Consider the following 10000-nt stretch of genomic DNA (forward strand, 5'->3'; position numbering starts at 1 on the left):
ATACTTAGAATTGACACAATGGAAGAAATGATGGGGGATGAAGTTTGTCTGGCCTTGCCTGGTCTGCATGCATATACTGGATGCGATACGGTCAGTGCCTTTTCTGGTGTAGGCACAATCAAAGGCTTCAAGCTGATGTGCAAGGAAAAGGTGTTCCACGATACTTTCGCAGCTCAAGGCAAAACCTGGTCCCTCACAATTGACATGTTGTTGGCACTGGAGTCATTCACCTGTCGCCGATATGCAGCCAGGACTGCCGAGACGGGCGTGAATGCCCTGAGGTTCAGCATGTGGCGAGCGAAGAAGGGGGGAGTCGAGTCTGGACAACTACCTCCATGCAAGGACTGCCTAGAACAACATGCACATTGAGCAAACTATCAGTGTGCAGTCTGGCGACGGAGCTTGGAGGCCAATCCTGATGTGCCAGCTCCTGAGCCTGGGTATGGCTGGGTCGTTGTAGACGACGGCAATCTGGATGTTCTGTGGATGAGTGGTCCACCGGCACCACAAGTAGTACGAGAGTTCATGTCATGCAAATGCCGCCGTGTTTGTGAACTCCCAACCTGCGAATGTATGGTCAATGGCTTGAAGTGCACAGACGAGTGTAGGCTGAAAGACTGTACCAATATGACAGACGACATAGAGGACAACCTTACCGATGGCTATACTTCAGAGGAAGAATCTGACAGTGGGGAAGAATAAGTGCAAAGTTCAGAATCACACAGCTGTTATCATTGCCTCCCACTATGTTGTATGTAATTACCAATGAAACGTAGTAGTGAACATTGTATTTTCAGGGTACTTGTGGCTAATTACTTATGGCCACAAGTCTACAGTGTCAAAAAAGAGAGAGATCAAGTCTGGTTTCGTCTGTCGTGCGTTCCGAATCATATATTTGGGGCCTGTTACATCCCCCCCGTCGGATTCCCCATACTTTCAACTCAATGTTTTTGCTACCATACATGAAAAATGCTTTAACGAAGAAAAGGTATTTATTATGGGCGACCTTAATGCACGAATACCAAACCTTGAACGTTTTAACTCGCAAAACGGTTATTACACAAGAAACCCAGACACTAGATCAAACCAACACGGTCAAATTATTTTCGATTTGTACAAAGAGCTGAACGTTCAGCCGATAAACCACTTTAATAATAACAATCTTCACTGTGACGGCGGGATGACATTTCGACAACGTAAGATATGGATCTCGCAATTAGACTGGACCTTGTGCTCTACAGAAAGCATCTCGTTAATAAAATCATTTGAAGTTATTTGAGATGAAAATCTCCCGACTAATCATGCAGTCCATGATAGCTCTTCCGTTACAACTATAATGAACAGCGATCCGTCTTTCGTTACAAAATTTTGCCACAAAGTTCTTAAACAGATTTACGACTATTGATTCTTAACAAAAGTAAAATTTTCCATCTTGACTTATAGCATACTGCTCCATGAACACGACTAAATTCAGTTTATATTAATGGACTACTACTATATATCTAAGATGTGTATACTTTCATGCTTTACCCTCTGTATGTGATGGTGGTCAATAAATAATAATAATATTGGACAGCGGCAGTATGCTTTAACATATTGTGATGTAGGCGTGACATTTTCTATACTGACTGCAATCAACGGCACTTTTATTTGGCAGAGACTTGCATCTTCCCATTTCAGTTTGCAAATCGAGATAATGCCGACTCCTATGGGCTCCAGTCGAACTTCTGCAAAGTCGGTCTCGTTGATTTTAAAGATATTGGAGAAAAACGCGTTTGAAGATTGAAAAAGTAGTTCATTATCATTAAATAAATTACATATATAACGTAATTACACCAGATAATTGTCATCAAAACACAAATTGATCTTGACAGTTAAATAATATATACATTTTACTTTGCAAACCTGCAAAGAAAAAAAATCGGTTAGTTTGACCCTCAAAGAGCGCCCCCTAACGGATAACACCTAAAAACGAACATGGATGATGGGCCAGCAAACATTTTCGGGAAATATAGGTTATTTCTCACCAAAAAAGTAAGGTCTCCCTTTGCCCCAAATTTGATACTGAATTTTTGTCTCGCTCACGGACTAATGCTAATTTTGTGTTTTCTCTGCAACCGCTTATCCAATTGACACAATTTTCACCCATAGGTGTGAAGACATTTGGAATGTTTTTTATGATAATTATGACTTATGTCACATGGTGTAACAGCCACATTGGAAAAAAAGGGAAATTTTTGGACCCATCTCCAAAACCGCTCCGTGGAAAAAAAAATTGAAACTTGGCAATTGTGACGTACTCCCCCAGAGGAAATGTTGTTCGGCAGGTACCCCCCTTTTTTTAAGTGGGCGGAGGCATATCTCGGTAGGGACCCCCTCGAAACCTGAAGTCCGTAGTTCCCAAGTTAAAAACGGCTTAAAGATTGTTAATAAAAACATTGTCGTGAATATTTTGCTTGTGTCGTGTTACCCGATATTCCCCAATAAATCTGGTTGGTTTGTATGAAGTGACCGCTATGGATTAATTTGTGTCGCGTCGAGGAACGATCCGTTCAATTGGCATATAAAACCCAAATGGTTACAGACTGACAGAAAACACTCGGCATCTGACACAACCAGTCTGTAACCGGGGTTCTATTTCCCCAACTGGTAAGGTACAAGGATTGCGCTGGTATCGTGATTGAAGACGCGTGACCCGAGGCATGTGCCGAGCCGGCCGGCGTTATAAACCCTGGAGACGGTGGTGGTGAGGGTGGCGCCAAGGATCGGGTGAGAATCCCGCCACCCTGGATCCACAACAATATTTATCATATATATATATATATATATATATATATATATATATATATATATATATATGTATATATATATATATATATATATATATATATATATATATATATATATATATATATATATATATATATGTGTGTGTATGTATGTATCATATATATGTATGTATCATATATATTGTTACGGCTGTGGAAATTCGCATTACACCATAAAGGGCCCGCAGGTGAGATATCTCGATAGGTGCATGTGTAGTTAGCCCAAACCCGTTGTTTCGAGGGAATTTATGTGATCCTTCCGGGCTGTGACGCTTTGAGTTGGTCATTTTTCTTTCTCTATCTTTTATTTCAAACAAACAGCATCTCAACAACCACGTCATCCCCATCACAGCGCCAACCACACTCAACAACCACGCCACCGCCACCATCTACGCTACCACATCTTCGCCACTACGTCCGCTTCCGAACGGCAAACAAGGGCGCCAAGGAAGGAGCTGCGAGGACGCGCGGGTTTTCCCGCCATTTTTCCCCACGCTTGGTGTGAAGGAAGGGGGGAGGGCAGCTCTCCGCCGATTGGTCGATGACCAGCGTGAGGCAGTCGGGGTGCGGGAACGCCCTCTTCGAGAACCCTCTCGAAGGAGGGTGGAGCCGAAAACGGGGGCGGAGTGAAGGGCGAAGCCCCGGGCAATAAAAGTCGGACACGGGCGGGGCTCTTTCCTCTTGCTCTCTTCGTCTTCTCTTCTCTCATCCGGCTCGCTCTTCCTCTTCGTCTCCTCTTCGTGGTGGCCGCTGGCCTGGTCTTCTGTGGTGCAGTCCCGAGACCCCGTTGGCGGGACGGAGCGTCTGCCATTCCCCACACCACGACCTCGAGCAACAACGTTTCCCCCCCACCCCCACCCTTTCTATCCGCGCTGAGATAGCGCCGGAAACCCCGTCCGTGGCCTCGAGCGGCCAACACGTGCCGGCGCGAGGCACGCTGGAGAGGACTCGCCTACCACACCAGGGATTGGAGTCTCGGCCAGGCGCGACCACGCCGAAGGACGTGGGAGAGGGACTCGACGGCCCAAAGGGAAGTCACCATTTTCTTTTCAGGGTTTTTGTATGGATCTTGTGGCGCCGTGTCTTGTAAAGTAGAACTGTTCAAGTGTTGCCGTGTGCACGCATATTCGGTTGTAGCTCTGCATTACTTTTGTTTTGGCTGTTATATGTGCATTTTGATTATTGTGTGGCTGTATATACGTGCTTTGTGTCTGTGGCTATGAATAAAATGCTTGCTTGTTGAAATGTTTCCGCGTTTTGCTGCGTCCTTTCCTTTGTTGACTCTCCATCCTGCTTCACGTAAGGGGTTCGTATGGGGTTTAATACGCCCGGTAATTAATCGGAACCGTCGAGGCCGACGATGACACCGCTCGGTTATCACTGTAGCACGGAACGGACCGCTTAAGCGGTTCGTGTCCGGAGTCGGCATGTGGCGTGGTACGATCGCCCGGTCGACCATTCGTGCAGGTACTTAGGTAGATCGAATTTGGCGAGCAACCCTATCCTGCGTGGGTGGGCAATTGGCACAATCGTGGTGAGGTTAAACCCCCACCTGTGACTAGCTCCCGGCGTTTTTCCGAGAGGGTCACGACTGAATTGTCCGTCCGGTGGGCAACGTGCCGTGATTCGAGTTACATGGCCGTTCGCACGCCGGTGGGCGCGAATTCGCAACACTGGTGTCAGAAGTGGGATACAAACTCTCCCGTCTCCAGCTAAATTCACGGGAATCGGTTCATGGGTGTGCGAGGCGACCCCCCCCGTTCCTCCAAAATTACGAGCGAGCTAAATTAATCCTGTTACGTGAAATAAGATGGCGTCTCAAGGCGAGCGGGAGCCGGGGGTATTAGAGATGGATGTAGAATTGTTAGAATCCATGGTCCAGGATGGAAGCCCCGAGCAGGAAATGCTTGTTGCGCAGGAACAATTTCCCCCCCAACTGAACCCAGAGCCCGAAATGGGCGCGGCGGCGGCCCTGGCGTATGACACCTCCCCTCCCCCTCTCCCCCAAGGCCTCCCTATCCTGGCCGAGTCGGCCCAGCCGAGTGCACCCGACATGGCCCAGCTATGCGCCATGCTAGCGGGAATAAACGCAAATATGCAAGCAATGAATGCAAAAATTGATACAAACACAAACAAAATGGAAAATAAGATGGATGGAAATACGCAACAAATGAACAACAAAATGGATGACATAAAAAACAAAATGGACAATAATGTGCAAATGCTGCGGGGTGAGATGCAGCAAATAGGCCGAAGCCTGCAGGCGGGCACGGCGAGAATGTTGGCAAAAACCGGGGAGCTCAAAATGGCGGCGCCACGTGTGGGAGCGAACGAGCTGAGGGGGAGTGCATCGGTTGTCAGGCCCGCAATGGAGGCGGGTGAGGGCAAAATAATTCGGGGGACGTATTGGGCGAGACGCGTGGAGGTGACGGAAACTGTGACTGTGATGCAAGGGGCAAAACTAATCGGGGTGACAGAGACCGAAATGTGTGAGACGAGACACGAGGTGACGATGGAAAGAATAAAATGTATAGAGACACGGGAGATAGAGGGTGAATTGGACGGAATTGAAGACAAGCATACACACACACACACACACACACACACACACACACACACACACACACACACACACACACACACACACACACACACACACACACACACACACACACACACACACACACACATATATATTGTTGCGGATTCGCGCAACAAGTCTCCAAGTGTGAATGTCATGGGGTGGTGTATGAGCGTTGTAACACACAGGTGTGTGTGGGTCGAATGGCGACGACGACGGCGACAGAGAGACAAGGGCCGGGTAGCGGCGAAGCTGTTTTGGGGACCGCGCCAGGTTCACCCAGCGGCGAGCGCGAGGTTCGTGCTGTGCAACACACGAGGCCGCACGTGCGTGCTTGCGGGAATGAAACTCCGTCCGGAAACGCCAGCGGTGAATGTTTCCGATCCCGCGACGGACAAAGGTTAGGCAGGTAGACGGATTTGGACCGGACGGGTTCTCCACGCTGGCGGGTGTGTTAAGCTCCAACGGGCAGAGCACATGTGTTCGCGTGGGGAGCCCCTCGGAGTGTGAGGTTTGCTTTTGTGGTGCGCACGGTGATGTCATGGCTGCACGTGGGGTTGGAATCCGGCAGGATGGTGAATCCCTGCCGGATGGTACCGTCCAAGAGGGACGAGGTACTCGTGCAGCTGCATGACGTCACGGGCAGGTACAAAGTGCGTGAGCTCTGAGTTGCCGCGCTGGTGCTGCGCGTAATTGGAAAAAAAAATAAAAAAAAGCACGCCTCGCTTTCGGGTGAACAGGATTCCCGGGCAAGGGGTGGAAGACCCCCTTGACCGGGCACAGGATGGCACGAGCGAGGGGTAAGGTTTAGCTTAGACCGACTCCATGGGGCAGGGGAAAGTCCTCATGGGGCCCGTGGAATGGATTAGGTAGAGGGATTGCAGTTTAGATTTAGGATGGAAAAGGGGAAATAAGGATTTGGAGACAGTGACTGACAGTGAATGTGTGGTGGGGACGTAGCTTAGCAACGTAGTGTTAAATGGAACGTGCTGTATTTTAAGGGACGAGGTGGGAGCACGAGCTCGTGAGGGGATTTAGTGAGCAGGATGGCAGGAATCAGCGATGTGTGTGTTGAAGGGTTGGTGAGTTGTGTGGAGACATGTTGAGTGAGTGAGGCCAGCGGGTCTGTGTGAGTGGAGCGAATGTGGAATGCATGGTGCGATGAGTGATTGGGGGGAGGAGTGATTCCCGCCCAAGGGACCCCGGGGTCAGTGTAGAGAGAGTTAGCTGGGTTAGTTAAATTGACAAAATGGAAGTCGTTTTGCTGTTGGTGGGAGTGTAGGCTCGAAACCTGTTTTGGAGGGGTGCAGGAGCCCTGTTGATGGGCTGGGAGCGTGGCTGCGAAAGGTGAGTATCGCTGAGTGGGTACCCCGGGCACCAGGCTAGTCGGCCGTGGTAGGCCAAGGGCCCATGGGGGGCCGGGATAGCGTAGTGGGCACGGGTGCGCCTGCTTGGTGCGGGGGCCCGGGCGCCATTAGCCGCGTGGGCAGTGTTGTGGGCAAGGGTGACCCTGGGAAAGGGGCCCGGGAAGCCAACCTGCCACGTGTGCGTTTCAGGGGAGGTGCCATGGGGGGCACTCCCGGTGTTTAGGGAGCTGGTAGGCTCGGAGGCAGTGTAGTGCCCGGGGTGCCATAGCTGGAGATTCGGCAGAGGGTCGTGCCTGCCAAAGGGAGCCACGCGTCCCAGCCATGAGACCGTGTGAGGGCACGGAGAGAAAATTGGGGGGCGAGGCCCGAATTGTGAGGACACCAACACAGGCGACGGGAATCTGGGTTGTTAGAACCAATAGTTTAAGCGCGAGGCGCTTGTTGAAAGCCCCAGGGTAGTTTAACAGTTAAATGGATAGGGTAGAATAGGAAGTGTACCCCTCCGCACCATCCATCCCCTCGCTCTCGTTGTGGGCCGCTGGACCCACTTTGTGTTATAGATCGCTGAACTCTGGGGAGGCCATCCTGAGGCTTAGATTGGGCCTCGACACAGGACGCTAGCTCTCCCTTATTCCCCTCCAGGAAGGGAACGTAGGGGTTGGGAGTAGGCTAGGTGACAGGATAGGTTAGCCGAACAAGGACAGTACTAGGGGTTAGGGGACGATTTATAGTGGGGAAGTAAAAAAAAAAAAAAAAAAGTTCGGGCTAAATTGGGGTTTGACAAATTAAGGGAGTGGGTATAGACAGTGACAGGCAAAGGCGATAGGTTGGGAGGGAGACCGTAGGGTAGGTCCGAGCCCGCCTTCCGAGTGGCCAGCACCACTGCACTCCCTCCACCAACCTCCACTGAACGGCGAAGGCTGGCCAGCTTCATCGGCAGCTGTTGTTTTGCTGCAAGGCCTGTGCCGGCTGGATCGGCTGCAGCTGCTGTGCTGCAAGGCCTGTACCGGCCGATCATCTGCAGCTGTTTTCTGCAAGGCCTGTGCCATCGGCTGGCCGTGTTTTGCTTCAAGGCCTGTGCCGGCCACTTCATCTGCTGGCTGTGTTGCTGCAAGGCCTGTGCCGGCTCACTTCATCTGCCGGCTGGCTGTTTTTCTTCAAGGCCTGTGCCGGCCAGTTCGTCTGCCGGCTGTGTTTGCCTGCAGCGGCCTTCTTCTGCGGGCTGTGTTTGCCTGCTACCTTTGCCATGCCATGCCCACTGCCCCTGTTCACCAGCCCCGTTCAATTTTTGCTTTCCCCCCCCCCCCTGTTCATTGCCATGTGCGCCAGGATCAGAAAGCAACAGTTTGCAAGCTGCAAGAACTGCCCTGTTGGCAGCTACAACACGGGCCTGCAGTGGCGGCCCGTGCACCGTGTTTGCGTGCATCCATCCATCCATCCATCCGTTGTGTTCATTGCGTGTGCCACTTGAGCTGGCACGGAGACTGCGTTTATGCAGCCCAAGCACCGTTGTGGTTCACTCCGTTCAGTTAAAAAGGGAAGGCCTTGGACTGCGTGTGAGCAACCGGCCACGTTCCCCGTCACCTGCGTTGTTTGAGCCAGAGACTGCATGCGAGCAGCCTGGCTCCCTGCTAACTGCTTTCTTTTTGCAGAGTTCATTGATCCTGGGCCATGGTTTAGTGTAAAATTTGTAGGTTAAGGTTAAGATGTACTGTACATATGAGTGCGCCCCCGGCATGTCTGTCTTAGCGCCGGCAATTTTATTTAAGTCGTCCGTGTGAGTGAGTTTGTTTAGGTAGTTACTCAGCCCTCAGGTTATTTATTTTGGGGACACAAATACCATGAATGTCGCACTCAGGGATCCGTAGGTAAAATGTATTAGGGGAGAACTACACATGATGGCACACGAAAATTTGACGACTCGGGACGAGTCTGTAAAAAGGGGAGGGGGTAGTGTTGTGGTTGACGAAATTCGCAAACCACCATTCAGGTCCCTTAGGTGAGATATCTCTGTAAGTATATGTGTAGTTAGGCCCAAACCCGTTGTTTAGAGGGAATAAATGTCATTCATTCGGGCTGCGACCCCTCTAGATAGCCGTTTTTCTTTTACTATCTTTATTTTGGACCAGCCGCCATTACTACCATCACAACCACCACCAACCACGTCTCAACAGCCATCACACAACAACCACCAACCGCAACGCCGCTTCACGCCAACAGCCACGACCCTTGCCGTCACATCTCGCTCTCGCAACCATCGCATCACCGTCATTCCCGCGCCGTTTGTGGGCACCGATACTGGACTCGTGCAGGGCGCGCACCGAGCAGCGGGTGCAGAAACACCAGCCTTTCCGAAGAAATCGGATCAAAACGACTCACGCCCACTTCTGTTCCGTCCTATCAGCGAGCATGGGGCGATTTGGCCCCGCCTCCAGGTGCGTCGGAGTAATATCGCTATATGCAGATTCATGGATCAAAAAGCATTCACGCCCACTTTTCCTCTGTCCAATGGGGAGCCAGCCAGAGGTAAAGGGTCGAAGGTGAAGGAGCGAGGCCCCGGGGGCTATAAAGGGCCGCGTTCGCTCGCCGGCAGTCAAGTTGAGTTGGGAAGAGCCAGTCAAGAGAAGAGTCGGAGAAAGCAGTTGGACGGAGCTGTGGAGAGTGGGAGAGTTGGAGAGGTGGCGGCGGCGAAGGCAGTCGAGGGGGCGCTCGTGTCAGAGTCGGGGAGCTGCGGAGAGGAGAGGCCGGTAACGCGACCGAGGTCGCGGTGGAGACGCTCGTCGCGGGACCCGAACCAGCGAGATATCCTCATCCCCCCCGAGCATCAACAACCCCCTCCTGTTTCCCCCCGCGCTGAGATAGTGCGAGAAGGGGGCCCCGTTCCCACCCCATACCAGGCAGTGCCAGTGAGGCCCGCGGAGTCGGGGCGCCACCGCCATTTTGCGGCTCATCACCAGACGGGTAGGCTCGACGCAGTCTCGGCCCCAGGCCCGTCTGCCCCCCTCATCGTGGAGGGTGGTCCCTTTTTCTTTTGCTTTGAGTATATGTGTTGTCGGCGCCGTCTGTGAAGTAAAACTGTATAAGTGTTGCCGTGTGCTCGGTAGTCGGTGGTAGAACTGCATTGTGTTTTGCTTTTACATTTGCTTTTTGTGCATTATTGTGTGTTTCTTCTTCTTTTACATTTGCTTTTGGTGTATAATTGTATATGTGTGCTATCCGTGTGC

The 10000-nt window shown here is 51.3% G+C and overlaps 1 protein-coding gene across 1 annotated transcript in view; it reads left to right on the plus strand.

Moving 5' to 3' along the window:
* The window catches only part of LOC147022236 (serine protease HTRA2, mitochondrial-like), a 32717-nt gene extending 28640 nt beyond the window's left edge, over positions 1-4077 (plus strand). The window contains exon 8 of the transcript XR_015061124.1: positions 3150-4077. The gene's annotated coding sequence lies outside the window, so the exon portion shown is untranslated. The remainder of the gene's footprint in view (positions 1-3149) is intronic.
* Positions 4078-10000: the final 5923 nt, after the last annotated feature.

The sequence above is a fragment of the Eptatretus burgeri genome, chromosome 8, assembly GCF_056783735.1.
Source record: "Eptatretus burgeri isolate ZD-2024b chromosome 8, Ebu_testis_v1, whole genome shotgun sequence".
NCBI classification, from domain to species: domain Eukaryota; kingdom Metazoa; phylum Chordata; class Myxini; order Myxiniformes; family Myxinidae; genus Eptatretus; species Eptatretus burgeri.